We start from the raw sequence: 16,703 nt of genomic DNA, 5'->3' as shown, positions 1-16,703 counted from the left end.
GTGTTTGTTAGGGAAGCAGAGGTTTCATTTGAAATTGGTTACAAAGTTCATGTTTGCTGTCAAATTGCTGATCTTGAAAGTTTATGACTGATGAAATTTGGACTTTGTAGTCTCCCCTCTCTTGCTGTTATCTGTAAATAGAACTTTGGAAAATTGTTCAGTTTTATGTTTGAGAGATTGTTTACATTTGAGAGTATATACTTTTATTGTTGTAAAGTGAATAGATACTCTATGGGATTACTATGCTAGGTCATAGTTAGAATGCAGGAAAATATTTTTTCATCATTAGGTGAATGTCTGTAAGGCAACAATTCATACTAATATAATTATTTTAGTATTGAGATACCTGGCAAATATAACTTTTCTGTTACTCAGATTTTATCTTAAACATCACCTCGTCAAGGTTGGCCTCCCTAAATCTCTAAGACTAGGTCAGGGACCCTTGTGTTTACAAGCCACCTATACTTTTCCTTCATAGGACTTTACACTTACATTAATACTTTCAAAATTTGGTAGGCTCACTTTTATCTCAGTTTCATCTTGTGATTTCTCTAGGGTAAATTTAGCATGCAAGATTGAAGTGCACTTTCAGAATAACAGATAAATATTCACAGAATGGACCTGAACTGCCCTGAGGCAAGGTCAACATAATGGGTTTCTCCTCAAGAAGGTGAAGGTCAGAGACTGGAAGATAATGCAGAAAGAGACACCGAGTTGTCAAACATCACATATATTTTATTGAATATTAATGAAATACAAAATGAATAATTATAACTCAAACATCTTCACATTCTGCTAATGGTAGAAGCAAAGCACAGTCATCAGACCAAATAATAAAAACCTAAAAGCCAGAGAACATAGATCTAAAGACAATGAATGCCATATTTTCTAAAAGGCTTAGTATAAATATAAAGATATTTAAGTATTTTATACACACACATTACTATTTTAGTATTTACAGTTTACCTTAGGACTCTACTTTCAGAGTTTATTTCTATAGTTTGTTACAGCTTACCTCAATAACTAAAACCTGCTTTCCTGTCTAAAATAAGTTCACCTTTTCATTCTGGCTTGGAACAGCCAATAATCTTTTTCTAGTATTTACCACAATGTGTAATCATCTATTATTTGCGTGTTTATGTGTTTAATGTCGATTCCCCTTATGAGGCTGTAAGCTCTGTGAAAGTAAGGACCATGTCTGTTCTGTTCAAATCATGTACACAGTGCCTGCCTACCAATAATGCCTGATGTACAGTCATTTTATAGACTACTTGTTTACTGAATGTTGAGTGACTAGGGTCAAGAACATCTGCACACTGAGCCAGCATGAAATAATGAAAGGATAAATTTGGCCTCTGTAGCATGAATGTTAATGTTGCTCAAAAAACTTTCTTGTTACAAATCTTTTCCTTTAATCTTTTTTTTTTTGAATTAGTTCTTTTTTTTATTGTAATTATCTGCATATAGTCATTGTATGTTTTGCAGATCCGTGGATGATTCTGGGTTTAGTTCTTTGTGAGAGTGCCAGAAACTCCAAGAGCCTGGCTCTATGCATATAGACAGGCCATTGGAGAGAATGTCTACTGGTTTGCTGAAGACAATTGCTACTGAGGATGGATCATAACTCAGGAAGGAACAATTCAGTACCAAAAGAGGGAATGGAGCCCTTCTGGAAAACACGAATAAGGTACCTCAAGACTTGTAAATGCTAGATAAAAGTAGCATGCTGTTGGAGAGTTTTAAAGTCCTAATTTTTTGGTTATTTGTTTTAAAATTACATAAGTAGCACATTTGTTATAGATGTAAGCTAATGTGGTTTTAATTCATATTTGCCCAGGTAAATAACTGTGTACAATTGTCTTTTGATAACGGCCAGCAGGCCTTTACATTCTTCAGGTTTCCTCTTCCAGATACATGTACTATCTCTTGGTCTATCTATGGCACTCTAGCTATCAGGATACCATGAAAAAAAAAAATCTGGGATATTGGAAAGGCATCAGGGTGCTCAATGCAAACCATGGCTGAACACTTGAAGATGTCGAGTAGCTGCTTGAAGTTCCTGATGAAGAGCTACACAGCACCATGTTCTGCCAGTAGTCATAGGCATTTGGATTTTCTCTCTTCATATTTAGTTCCTTCTCCTTTTGTCAAACTGCCTGGACAGAGCTGCAATTGCTTCCTTGTTGTAGGGTCTGTCCACTGGCCTCAACTTTCTAGTTGTTATCTTACCAGAGATAATATGAGTTACAATCTCTCCAAAGATGCTAGATGTCTAGAATCATTCAGAATGTTCCCTGGAACATCATACAAATAAAGCACCAGCTGATTCCCCCCAGGACTCAGATCATACCTGTTCATATATTTTCCATTCAATTTGCAGCAAATCTCTGTTAGGACAGTCTTTCTGAAGTGATCCACAGTGAAGGATTACATTTTGTTTGTTTTTATTTTCAGTGTATTGTGGACTGGTACTTTGTGTGAAATATAATAAAATTCATTCTTAGAAATGTAAAATGGTAAATAAAAACAGATACACAAAGTACAAACCCCATTTTTTTTTTTTTTTTTTTTTGAGACGGAGTTTCGCTCTTGTTACCCAGGCTGGAGTGCAATGGCGCGATCTCGGCTCACCGCAACCTCAGTCTCCTGGGTTCAGGCAATTCTCCTGCTTCAGCCTCCTGAGTAGCTGGGATTACAGGCACGCGCCACCATGCCCAGCTAATTTTTTGTATTTTTAGTAGAGACGGGGTTTCACCATGTTGACCAGGATGGTCTCAATCTCTTGACCTCGTGATCCACCCGCCTCGGCCTCCCGAAGTGCTGGGATTACAGGCTTGAGCCACCGCGCCCGGCCTCAAACCCCATTTTTTATTAGTAGATTCAAAAGATAAAATACTCTGCCAATGTGCTGTAGTAGTTTCTTTTTTGACATTTAAAATTCAAATTAAATTTAATTTAAAGCAGAAGCACAATTCTAAATTGCATTTAGTCAATATCCCTTTCATAACCTTGTTATAAAAATCAGAAGGAATATTTGTAAGTAAAGCAGATATCTCTATAGGTTAATGAGGCCAGATTTGACTTTGGATTTTGTTCTTTAAACAGATTCTAGAAGATAGAGGAAAAAATAGGTTATTTATAGAGAACAGTATCTACCTGTGTACTCAGAGGTATAAATTTCTTGATGGAAATTACTTCAGTACATGCTGGAATCTCAGAAGCAATTTTCAAAGAGTTTAGTTTTATTTTCTTGGGTTTCAAGAATATCTAAAATCCTTTTTCATCCTCAATTTTGGGAGCCAAATAATACTTTAAATGTTCCATATCCAACAATTTTATACGCTATAGCAAGAGGTGCATCTGCAGACATACTGAGTGTTACTGAAAGAGAGAGTGGAGTGTCTTTATAAAGAAATTCAAGTATCTTCGTGCAAAAGTTAGCTGAACTGGCTCATTCATCATTATGGCAACAGCTTCCTCTTCTTTATTGTCATTACTTGTTTGTGACAATGTTTCCATTTCCACCTTCTCCATTTGCAGAAAATTTCACTCCATCTTTTGCACAAGAAATTATCGTACCTTCTCCAATATGACTGAGATCTTGGCATATATGAAGAAATTCAGCAGAATACATCTTTACTACACAGCTGTACTCTTGTTCTGGAATTTCAAATTGCTCAACATCTAAAATCATTAACTTCACTTCACAGTCTAAAAGTTCTCTTGATTTAGTTCTTCAAATTCTAGTACCAAGAGGTCCATGGTACCTTCAGCCCTCCATGTAATGATGTCTTCATTGCCATCATCATATTTTAGCATTTTCGACATGTTGGTGAGGCTCATGCTCATGGCGAGGTTGTGGTCACAGCGGTATGTGTTGAAGCCTGGGCATGCAGGGTGAGTTGCACCAAGAAAATGTGTGATACTTTCATGCTGTGTAGGTTCACCTGATTGAACTGTTGTCCCAGCAGGCCTATCTCTCACTTTGAATAGGGATGACTGTACAACTAATAAGATGTTGTGGTGATGATGGTGTGTGATATCTAAGGCAGGGTCATAAAATACGTTGTGACTTCTTCTCACTGTTTCTGGGAGAAGTCAGCTTTCATATCACAAAGACACTCAAGCAGCACTATGAAGAGGTCCAGGTAAAACTGAAAACCTTTACAAACAGACAGTACTAATCTGCCAACCAAATGAGGGACTTTGGAAAACAGATCCTCTGGCCTCAGGTAAGCCTTCAAAGACTTCAGTCCCAGTCAACCTTTTCACTGCCACCTCATGGTAAACCCTGCACTAGTACCATTGAGCTAAGCTGCTCCTGAATTCCTGACTCACAGAAACTGTGAGAGATTAGATGTGGTTATTATGACACACTAAGTTTTTGAGGTAACCTGTTACGTACCAATAGATAACAAATACAGACCACTACATAAATCAATACATAACTTTCATCTGCATGATAGGTGTTATGATAGAAGTAGAATACAAGGTGTAATAAAGACAGAGCGAATCTGAAGTAGTAACCTGTTGTCTTAGTCTGTTTTGTGCTGCTATAATGCAATTTCACAGACTGGGTCATGTATAAAGAACAGAAATTTATTCTCTCACAGTAAAAAAGGCTGGCAAGTCTAAAACCAAGGCACGGTCAGGTTAGGGTTCTGTTTCTCTGCTTTCAAGATGGTGCTTTGAACACTGCATCCTCCGGAGAGGAGAAACATTGCATCCTCACATGGCAGAGAGCAGGAGAGGAAAGGAGACAAATGGAAATTAGGCTCACCCTTTTATAATAGCATTAATTAATTCATGAAGGTGAAGTCCTCATGAACTAAATACCTCCTTTTAGGTTCTATCTTCCAACACTGTTGCTTTGGAGATTAGGTTTTCAACAAGTTAGCTGAACTGACTCATTCATTTTTACCCAACGGCCTCTTCTTTACTGTCATTACTTGTTTGTAACAATGTTTCCATTTCCAAGTTTTCCACTTGCAGAAATTTCCCTCCCTCTTTGCACAGGAAATTATAATTTGGGAGACACATTCAAACTATAGCATCTACCAAATTAGTAACTCTACCAAGGCAACGCTACAATTCAAGTTTTCATATTTTCCACAAGCCTGCTATAAATTATTTGTTGATTACAAAATAATCAGCAAAATACAAGTATTTATTCCTTTGTACATGGAAGCAACCAAACACTTTTTTTGGTATGAAGGTCTACAAGTAAGGACAATCTATATTTGTCTTCCTAGTTAAGTACAACTTTAACTAAGGGGCTGAACTCTTGAATTCATGTTTCTCTTTATTTTTTTCAATGTTGAGAAAGTAACCAATAATACATGTGGCCAAATAAAAAGCTCTGAAATAAAACATTTCATCCAGGCACGGTGGCTCACACCTAGAATCCCAGCACTTTGGGAGGCTGAGGCGGGTGGATCACAAGGTCAAGAGATCGAGACCATCCTGGTCAACATGGTGAAAACCCGCCTCTATTAAAAATACAAAAATTAGCTGGGCATGGTGGTGCACGCCTGTAGTCCCAGCTACTTGGGAGGCTAAGGCAGGAGAATGGCTTGAACCCAGGGGGCGGAGGTTGCAGAGAGCCAAGATCGCGCCATTGCACTCCAGCCTGTGTAACAAGAGCAAAACTCCATCTCAAAAAAAAAAATTTCTAAGATTTTTAATTCATTGATCCTCTCCTTCCCTAACCCCCAATAAAGTTTTTAGTAAAGTGGGATGCCTCCTTATTCACAGAATGGAAGACCCATGCTAGCATTTGGGTTACCTTGGTATCAATGTCAGCTCAGACTCTGCATCTGAGAGTTCTTTAAAGATACGGGTATCTGGCCAGGTGTGGTAGTGTAGGCCTATAATCCCAGCACTTTGGGAGGCCAATTTGGGAATATCACTTAAGACTAGCGGTTCAAGATCAGGCTGGTTTGAGCCTGGTCTATAAAATCCTGCCTCTAAAAAATAAAAAAAATAAAAAATAAAAATTATCCAGTCTTTGTAGCAAGTGCCTGTAGCCCCAGCTACTTGGGAAGCTGAGGTGGAAGGAGTGCTTGAGCCTGGGAGCTTGAGGTTGCAGTGAGCTATGAATGTACTACTGCACTCTAGCCTGAGTGACAGAGTGAGACCCTATCTCAAAAACAAACAAACAAACAAACAAACATTTCCTCTTTCCCCATGTATAGTAATACTGGTTTATCAATCTAGGGAAGGTCTCAAGGAATTGATAGTGTATACAATTACTGTGGTAATTGTAGGTCCTCTGCAGAAAGAACCCAACTGCAGAGGACCTAGCCTTGCTTCTATTGATGGGCTCTGGATTTGAGAAATGGCTTAGGTTTGGAAACTAGATAGAGAGATTATAATTTTCTATTGTGGCAGCTGACATCAGCCTTTGGCTCACGCATTATTGATCTTTTTTTTTGGGTACGTAGGTCAGGCATTACCCTTATATCTTAGCCCTAGGTACATCATGATCTTTTTCATTATTCCCCCTTTTTTTTTTTTTTTTGAGATGGAGTTTCACTCTTGTTGCCCAGGCTGGAGTGCAATGGCACAATCTCACCTCACCGCAGCCTCTGCCTTCCAGGTACAAGCAATTCTCCTGCCTCGGCCTCCTGAATAGATGGGATTACAGGCGTCTACCACAGTATCATGATCTATTAACCATCACTACATATCCCTGTATGCCACAGCCCCCTGGTTTCCATTCAACCTTTGTTATCTATTTGAATAATTACATCTATCTTTCTCTTGTTAGTTAAGTGGTACCTCCTAGCCTCTGCTGTTTCAGAATCCTATCATCCCTGAATCCTAGGGACTTACCTACCATTATCCCTGGTATACAAAGCATAGACACTGCCAAGCCTCTTAATGAGGCTGGTGCCTTCATCCCCAGCCTTTGGACCACTTTACATTTCTTATTGCTTTAGTAAAAGGAGTGTCGCCTTTTGATTCTCTTGAGAAACACAGTCATCTTCCAGATTTTCAGGTCTTATATGATAGATCCAGTTGACATTCCTACCTTTCTGAGCCTCTAGACTTCTTCCTTAGCACTCTTCCAAAGCAGTTCTGGCATCTTCACCTGATTTGTTGTAGGCCACAATTTTTCCCCCAACCCCAATTTTAAAGGAGCTATCTCAGTAGCACAGAACTGATTCCAGATGTCTTTCTTGGGGTACTACCTCCTCAGCTGCAGGAGATTGCCCCTATTTCAACAACCTCTCACTTATATTCTGCTCCCCTGGCTTAGCATGCTCATGATTGATTTCTAATATGCTTTTTCAATTCTTGCAGGTACATATGAGTTGGGTCCTATGGTGATTTTTTGGTGAATGATTTTTATAGTCAAGCTGAGATTTGATTGTTGACCTTATTTATTGGCCTAGAAACCATGTGGGGACATAAGGACATACCTTGAGGAGGATAGCCTCATCTTTTATTTAAATTTTTTTTGTTTTTAATTGGGAGGGGCTGCTACAAAGGTCATTGAAATGTCTTCAAGGCCTTTTTTCCCACTGTCTTGGCTATTAGCACTTTGGCTCCTGTTTACTTTTGCAAATTTCAGTAGCCTGCTTGAATTCCTCTTCTGCAAATGGGCTTTTGTTTTCTCTTCTACCTCATGGACAGGCTCCATATTTTCCAAACTTTTACACTCTGCTTCTTCTTTAAATATAAGTTCAGGTTATTTATCTGCCCATGCATATGAGCATAGATTGTTATAAGCAACCTGGACACATCCTGAAAGCTTAGTTGCTTAGAAATTTCTTCCACCAGAGATACTCTAATAATTACTCTAAAGTTCAAAGTTCTGTGATCCCTCGAGCAGGGCACAATGCAGCAAGGCTCTCTCCTAAAGCATAGCCAAAGTGACCTTTACTCCAGTTCCCAATGAGTTGCTGATCTCCATCTGAGACCACCTCAGCCTGGAGTTCACTGTCCATATCACTATCAGCATTTTGGTCATGACCATTCAACTAGTCTTGAGAAAGTTCCAAACTTTTCCTTATCTTCCTGTTTCCTTCTGAGCCCTCCAAATATGCAAAGTATGCCCATTACCCAATTTTAAAGCTGCATCCACATTTTCAGGTGTCTTTATAGCAGTGCTCCACTTTTAGTACCAATTCTCTGTATTAGTCTGTTCTTATACTGCTATAAAGAAATACCAGAGACTAGGTAATTTATAAAGAAAAGAAGTTTAATTGGATCCTGGTTTTTTAAAGGGAATTTGATCATTAAATGTCATGAGGTAGTATTGTTTGGATTAAATCTTCTTGGTGTTCTATAACTTTCTTGTACATGAATATTGATGTCTTTGTGTAGAGTTTGAAAGCTCTCTATTATTTCTTTGAATAATTTTTTCTCTCTACTGATCTATCCCTCTACCACCTCTTTAAGTTCAACAGCTCTCAGATTTGCTCTTTCTGACTATTTTATAAATCTTATAGGTGTGTTTCACTCTTTTTTATTCCTGTTTCTTCTCAGACTGTTTTTTCAAGCTCACTAATTCTTTCTTCTTCATGATCAAATCTGATGTTGAGAGATTCTGATATACTTTTTAGTTTGCCAATGAACTTTTTCAGCTGCAGAATTTCTGCTTGATTTTAAACTTTATTTTGAGCTCTTTGTTAACTTTATCTGATAGGAATCTGAATTTCTTCTCTGTGCTATCTTAAAGTTCAGAAGTTCATTGAGCTTCCTCAAAATAGTTATTTGAATTATATATCTGAAAAGTTGCATATCTTTCTAACTCCAGGATTGGTCACTGATGCCTTTTTTAGTTCATTTGATGAGGCCATGTTTTCTTGAGTGGTCTTGATGCTTGTGGATGTTCATTGATATCTGGGCATAAAGGAGTTGTAATCTTTACAGTCTTGGCTTGCTTGTACTCAACCTTCTTGAGAAGGCTTTCCAGGCACTTAAAACGAATTGAGTGTAGTGATCTAAGTCTTTGGTCACTGCAGCTGTAGCTTCACCATCATTCTCCCTAAGCCTAGTGTTGTGACTCTTGCAGACTTGCAGAGGTATTGCCTTGGTGGTCTTGGATAACTGCTGGGAGAATTATCTGCATTACCAGGAAGAGTCTTTTGTTATCTTTCCCTACTTTTTCCCAAACAGTCTTTCTCTCTGTACCAAGCTGCCTATAGTTGGGACAGGGATTATGCAATTAATCCTGAGTCCACCACTGTTGGGACTGTGATGGGTCACACCTGAAGCCAGCATGGTATTGAGTCATGCTCAAAGCCCATGATGACTATTTCCTGGCTACTGCTGATGTTTTTTTCAAGGCCTCAGATGTTTTTAGTCAACAGGTGATGAGTCCCGCCAGCACTAAGTTTTTCCCTTCAGGACAGTAGATTCCCTTCTGGCCCAGAAATGCTGTCTAGGAACATGCATGGCATCAGGGCTTTATATTGATGAGTGTGCTTGATGCTTTATTTTACTGTGGCTGAGTTGGTACCGAAGTTGCAAGATGAAGTTTTTTTTACTTTTTCTTCTTCTTTACTCAAGCAGAGGGAGTCTTTTCCTGTGGCCATCACAGCTGGAACTGTGCTGGGTCATACCGGAAGCCAGCACAGTTCCGGGTGTCACCTAAGGCCTGTGGTGACTACTGTTTGGCGATTACTGATGTTTATTCAAGGCCCAAGGACTCTTTCGTTAGCAGGTGGTGAATCCTGACAGGGTTGGGTTCTTCTCTTCAGGGCAGCATGTTCTCTTCTATACATATAGAGGTGTCATCTGACAGCTAGGGCCTGGAATAGGGGTCTTCAAGACCCTGTTTGGTGCTTTATTTTATTGTGCTGAGCTGACGTCCAAGTTGCAAGACAAAGTCCTTTGTACAATTCCTTCTTTTTTCCACAAGCAGAAGGGATCTCTCCAGGAGCTGCAAGCTGCATTTCCTGGAGTTGAGAGGTGGAGTGACATAAGCACTCCCTTGACTGCCACAGCTGGTGTCTTAATAGTTTGTGTGTATCCCCTTAAGTCCACTGGCTTCAAGCCCAGCAGAATACCTAGGATTTGCCCAAGGACTGCTGTCCTTGTGGCCTATACTGCCTTTCATATTGACTCAGAATCCTAGGGCACTTTAGCCTGTAGTGGTGGGGATAGCCAGAACTTAGGTTTCTGCTGCTGAAATGGGGACTTTCTCTCTGGCTAGGGCTTGACTAAATGCTCCCTCCATGAGCTCTGGCTGGATTCAACACTGTGTTGTGTTCAGCTGTGGCAGGGAAGCATTGAGTTCCAATGCACAGTCCCACAATCACTTCTTTCTCCCTCACACAAGCTCACAAGTGTTCTCTCTGTGTTGCCAGGGATAGAGGAGGGGTGGTGTAGGCAATATAAGACTGTCTTTCCTACCTTCCTCAGTGCCTCTTTCCCTGATATGATGTCAAAACCAGGTACTGATCACTCACCTGATTTTTGTTCTTATGAAGATGATTTCCTGTATGGATAATTGTTCAACTATCCATTTTTGGTGTTTCCGAGGGTGGTGTTCCTGAAGGAGGGGTAATCACTGGAAGGCTTTATTTGGCTGTCTGGCTCTGACTCCTCTCTGGTGCCTTTCCATCTTGTGAGCCATTCACCTTAGGAAGGCTTCACATGCTGTCTAGGTAAAGAGAGACTGCTATGCTATAGCAAGGGGAAGTGGGCCACTTCTTTAATCCTGGAGGGCTTGGGAGAATCTGGGATTCAAGCTCCCAAAATGTTCCCAGTTGAGTCTCAAGATTCCACTTCTTTTCTATAAAACTTCTCTGCAATTTGTCTAATCTCATGATCAAATCCTAATATGATTTTTAGCCCAATTTGTCCTCTGGTTGTAGGAGATAAGGGAAAATTTAAATGCTGTCAAAGAGGTCTTACGGTTTTCAGTCATGCCCCTAATTGGTTATTGGCTGACTCAAGACTGCCATTTTTTTTTTCTTCAGCACATTGGTGACACTTAAAAATAACTCACTAAACTCACAGTCCTTGTAATTATCATTGTCATCTTATCTCTCAAGTACTAATGATAGTGCACAAGGTGGCGCATACCCTTCACTCTACATCCCATCTCATCTCACCGTCAGTGAGACATCTGTGTAATTGTGTTACAACAGCATGCTGAGGGGATTCTCACCCCACTTATCACCATACATTAGTTATCTGTTACTTAGAAGCTTAAAAAAAATTTGTGTTCCCAAAGTTTCTGTTGGTCAAGAATCCAGGGACAGCTTAGCTGGTGGTTTGGTTTAGAGTCTCTCACAAAGCTGTAATTGAGGTGTTGTCCAGAGTTGCAGTCATCTCAAGACTTGACTCAAGAAGAATCTGCACTGAATTTCGCACACATGATGCTGATATGCCTTAGAAAATCAGCTCTCAGGCTTACTCAGGGCTCTCCCCAGGGCAGCATCTGACTTCTCCCCAAACGGAAGTCATGGTCTTTTTATAAAAAGACTTCTAATCTTAGAAGTGACATTCTATCATTTTTGCTGTAAAAATGGAGTCAGTAAGTCCAGCCCACACATAAGGAGAAGGGATTACATATGGCATGAATACCAGGAGGTGTAATCACTGGGGTCTGTCTTGCCACAACCTACAATGGTGTCCTTTTGCCATCTTGCTGGCATGTGATCCAGTTTCAGAATCCCATCCTTAGGCTCTGCTTTCTGCACTCCTTCTGGTATCACTTTCCTACTTTGAGCTCTTTCAGAAGCAGGTATTGAGACAAAAATTATATTTCTAGTAATTCCACTAAAAAGCAAAATGGGATCCCAATAGGGCCATGGGGAAGGCGATACAAGGAAGAAAATAGTGCCAATAAGAGTGCATTAAAAAATTATGATAAAACGTATATAGTAAATTTTATAATTTTTACAATTTTTAACAGCTTTGATAGTTTGGTGGCATTAAGTACATTTATGTTGTTGTGAAACCATCACACCACCCATCTTTAAAAATTTTTTTCCCCAAACTGAAATTTCCTATTAAACACTAATCTTGAATTCTTCCCTCTCCCTACCCCCTGGTGACTACCATTCTACTTTTTGTCTCTATGAATTTGACTACTCTAGGTACCTCATATAAATGGAATCATAGAGTATTTGTACCTTTTTGAATGGCTATTTCACTTAGCATGATGACATTAACATGTCACTTAGACATTATGTTAATTGAAATAAGCCATCCATGCCATAGTATGTGTCAGAATTTCCTCACTTTTTAAGGCTGAAAAATATTTTACCGTATGCACACACCACATTTTGTTTATCCATCTGATATGGTTTGGATCTGTGTCCCCACCCACATCTCATGTTGAGTTGTAGTCCCCAGTGTTGGAGATAGGGCCGGTGGGTGGTGATTGGATCACGATGGTGGTCCTTCATGAATGATTTAGCACCATATTCTTGGTGCTGTTCTCATGATAGTGAGTTATTGCAAGGTCTCATTGTTTAAAAGTGTGCAGCACCTCCCCCCACCCCCTGCTTCTGCTTCCACCGTGTGAGATGACTTGCCCTCCTTTTGTCTTCTGCTATGATTCCAAGTTTCCTGAGCCTCCCCAGAAGCTCAACAGATGCCAGTATCATGCTTCCTGTATAACATGTATAGCCTGTGGAACTATGAGCCAATTAAACCTCTTTTCTTTATAAATTACCCAGTCTCAGGTGTTTCTTTATAGCAAAGCAAGAACGGACTAATACACCATCCACTCCTCAGTTAACATTTGGGCTGTTTCTACCTTCTGGCTATTGTGAACAATGCTGTTATAAACATGGGTGTAAGAGTGCATTTTAAAACTGGCTACCAAAGTGGGCAACTAGAATTTAATTCCATGGAAAACTCTGTGGCCTTGTCTATTTTACAGAGACTACTACCAGTCACTTGTGGAGGGCTGCTTGGTGGGGTATAAATTTCTGAGGACTTCCAGACTGCTTCAATAGGAGCAGGCAGATCAATCTTCTATAGTTCTTGCACTGATGGCAGCAGTTACAAGAAGCTTTCATATAACTTGTACTCACAGTCATTGGTTTTAGATTCAAGATTCTTCTCCTTAATTACATCTTAATACACAGCTTCTCAATTGTGCCTTAATGAGCAGCTTCTCAATTATTCTTCCTCCTTCCAGTCTCTGTTCTCCTCATACTATCCTCCACAGTGCTGCCAAAGGCATTTTTTTTTTCCTTTTGTGAGACAAGGTCTAGCTTTTTTGCCCAGGCTGGAGAGCAGTAGCACAATCCTGGCTCACTGCAGCCTCTAACTCTTTGCTCAAGAGTCTCCTACCTCAGTCTTCCAAGTAGCTGGGAGTAGAGGCATGTACCACCATGCCTGGCTATATTTTTTTCTTCTTGTAGAGAATAGTTATTACTATGTTGCCCAGGCTGAAAAGTAATGTTTTTCTGAAACACAGATTTGAGCATGCTTTTCAAGGAAAAAGGCTCAGATTTGAGCCTTTTTCCTTGAAAACCTTCTGTAACTACCCCTGGTCTGTAAAACTAAGTCCTTCCCTCTCTTCATTGTTTGGTCCAGCCACACTTCTCTCCCACTCTTTTCATATACACTATGACAGACCATATTCTTTCACCAACTTGAACTTTCCTCATGCTATTACATAGGCTCTTAATATTCTTTCTCCACTTAGCAAAACCTGATGCACCCATCGAGGCACAACTCAAGATGATTTCCTTCGCTGAATTTTTCTCTAATCTCTCCTAGGCAGGACTAATTTTTTCCTCTATTTATTGGTTGATTGCTCCTCTGATGTAATAGCTATTATACTCCATTTTAATTACCTTCATATCTATGTCCCTAGATATCAAGCTGCTTGAGTCATTTTTGTGTCTTCAATACCATGTATGTTACTAAGTAAATGTTAGTTGACTGAGTGATTAGTTAAGAGACTATCAAAGCTCATCAAAAAGGCAAAAAAAAAAAAAAAAAAAAAAAAGAGAACAAGCTTTATATTCTTGCCAGTCCTCCAATGAGTGGTCATCTGGCTTATGAATGATGTTAGAGAGAAATAAGTGAAAGAACTAAAATTCTTTTGAAATTATTGTGTAGGCCAATGTCAAATTTCACCACTAGAGAGAACCCTAGTGTTACAACATTTAATAGGAAACTGAAGGTGTATACAGGATTTAAAACGTTTTCAGAAGCTTGTACCAACAGCAATATAAAGGCTTCCTTGTGAATATGTAGGAGCTGATGGTTATCACTTGAAAATTATCAGGGAACATTAACTCTGTATGTCTCGTAGTGCATATTCCAGGTAATGCTATAAAGGGCTTCTGCATGTACCTTTTGTGTTAGTATGGGGCATTTATATTGTATAGACATACTTTATTTTATTATTGTTTGGGTGATAGCCTAGAATGTAATTATTCTCGTTCTCAGGTAAAAATATGAAAAACTTAAGTCTTCTCATTATTTAGGCAAAAGCTATAAAAACTACAGTTTTCCTTGAAGGCTGGACTCCTACAGTGTGGATCTGGAATTAGGTAAACATTGTTGAAGTCCATAAACTGCCCCATGCAATGACTGTCTAGGGAAGCACAATGACAGGCATTGGAAAGAAAGATTTTGCTTTGTGTTTAGAACAAAACAGTGTGGCAAAAACAGCAGGACTCAGAGACAGTTCACAGTCTATTCACAGAGTTTACAGGACCTAATAGCATTCAAATATGGTCTTGAAGCTGGCGACAACTTTGAATGGGTATAGAGTGATGTGGATAGTCACCAGTACTGGCTAATATGTTTGAGTAAATATTAACAGGAAGGAAAAAAAGTTCCTGCTTTTGTGATAAAATTAGAGTGAATTTTGCAGTGAGCTACAACATAACAAGACATTCAAAATGGCTTAAGGAACTGAGCTTTATTGGAACAAAGAGTGTGGACACTGTTTACAACAAAACATTTCTGGGAAAACTTGGAATTCCCAAGACCTGAAGACTCCTCCAAGTTCTCAGTGTTAGTAAGGTTAATTTGGGGGCAGAACAGGAGCATGCTTTAGCTGCTATCAGGAAGTAGAAGAGCAGAGAAGAGCTGGGCATGGAGGTTCCAGCTCAAAATTGGGAAGGTGGAGAAGAGCCATCCCAAGTCCAGCATGAATAGGTTTTATAGCACCCATTCCCTCTATTTGCAGGAAGCAGGCCCCTAAAGGGAAACATAGGATGCCCAACTCATGAGAATTAGACTCTCATGAGAGTCCTTTGATATCATGTGAAAACCATGATGGGAGAGAGAGACTGAGGGTGCAGCTCACCTTCCTGGTCAATGTTAAATCAGGAAACCTGTTTAGATCAAAAAATGACATTCCATTTTTTGGTCTCCCAAGGTCAGCCAAAATTTGCTGACATGCAGGGGCCCCTGTCTGATCTAGCAGGAGCCCAGAGCTATGGGAGTCCAGCTGGAGAAGAAGAGTCTGCAACTAGGAAGGGACCTCCTGTTGTGTGTATGGGGTTTGGTAAGACACCATTTTGTATGTAGAGGAAAGGAAGAAAGTCATATCCCAAGAGGGTACTTAACCTTAGTCCTAATTCTAGGAGAACTAAGAGGGGCTGGGGCAGAAAGTCAAAGGGTCAGAGTAGAAAGATTGGATGCCACAAAGTATTACTGGGGCTCATTTTCCCCTTAGCCACTTCTTGGAGGAAAAAATCCATGGGACATATTATTAAGAAAGTATATAATTATTCCTGTTTTATGTGAAGATTGGAATTAAAAACAGTTTTGTTGTTTAATATTACAACAGCTTTCTAGGAAGTGTGGATCCTGGTAAATGATGACTCCCCTTACCCCCCTTTTATTCTGCTGAATCCCTAGGTGGCTTAGTTATAAAGCCAGGAACTATGAGCTGCTGATAGTCAAATCATTCTGACCAATTGAAGAAGAATTTGAACTTCCTTTGGCAATCCAGGAGAGAAGAGATTTGTGCCAAGGAGGTAGGATAAATGAGGGTTTGAGACTGGGTTAACTTGATTCAGGTTAACCTGAATCGTCAATAAACTCATGAATGAGGAGTTTTGTTTCTTTGGAGTAAAATGGCAATGTTTCATGTCTAGGCCTGTGGAAGAGACATAGTGTATAAGAATATAAAGGTCCACAGATAGAGGCAACTATGAAAATGAGAGCATCTTGCACTGACCTTGTATGTCTCAAGAATGTGGAGTTGAGTGATTCATGCCAACCTTAATCTAGCTCTGAAAGGGAGGCTGATCCTGGGTGACACTGGGTTACATAAGAACAATTTTGGTGAAATGGTTAGGTCAGATGCCAGATATGGTCCACTGCAGAGTGAATCAGAAGTCAGAATATGGCCGGGCACGGTGGCTCAAGCCTGTAATCCCAGCACTTTGGGAGGCCGAGGCGGGTGGATCACGAGGTCAAGAGATCGAGACCATCCTGGTCAACATGGTGAAACCCCGTCTCTACTAAAACTACAAAAAATTAGCTGGGCATGGTGGTGCGTGCCTGTAATCCCAGCTACTCAGGAGGCTGAGGCAGGAGAATTGCCTGAACCCAGGAGGCGGAGGTTGCGGTGAGCCGAGATCGTGCCATTGCACTCCAGCCTGGGTAACAAGAGCGAAACTCCGTCTCAAAAAAAAAAAAAAATGAAGTCAGAATATAGAAATAGGATTGTGCAAATAATTCTAAATCATGAAAATTAATTAACTGCAGTTGAGCTGGAGAAATATCCTTCAGGTCCTGCATGAATTACATTGTAC

The 16,703-nt window shown here is 39.9% G+C and overlaps 1 pseudogene; it reads right to left on the bottom strand.

The window, feature by feature from the left end:
- Positions 1–3,267: 3,267 nt before the first annotated feature.
- Positions 3,268–10,996, bottom strand: LOC116538995 (annotated as a pseudogene).
- Between the last annotated feature and the right edge of the window lie 5,707 nt (positions 10,997–16,703).

The sequence above is a fragment of the Sapajus apella genome, unplaced genomic scaffold (assembly GCF_009761245.1).
Source record: "Sapajus apella isolate SASKATOON/1434 unplaced genomic scaffold, GSC_monkey_1.0 scaffold124, whole genome shotgun sequence".
Lineage (NCBI taxonomy): Eukaryota > Metazoa > Chordata > Mammalia > Primates > Cebidae > Sapajus > Sapajus apella.
This window is presented reverse-complemented; position numbering and strand designations above follow the sequence as displayed.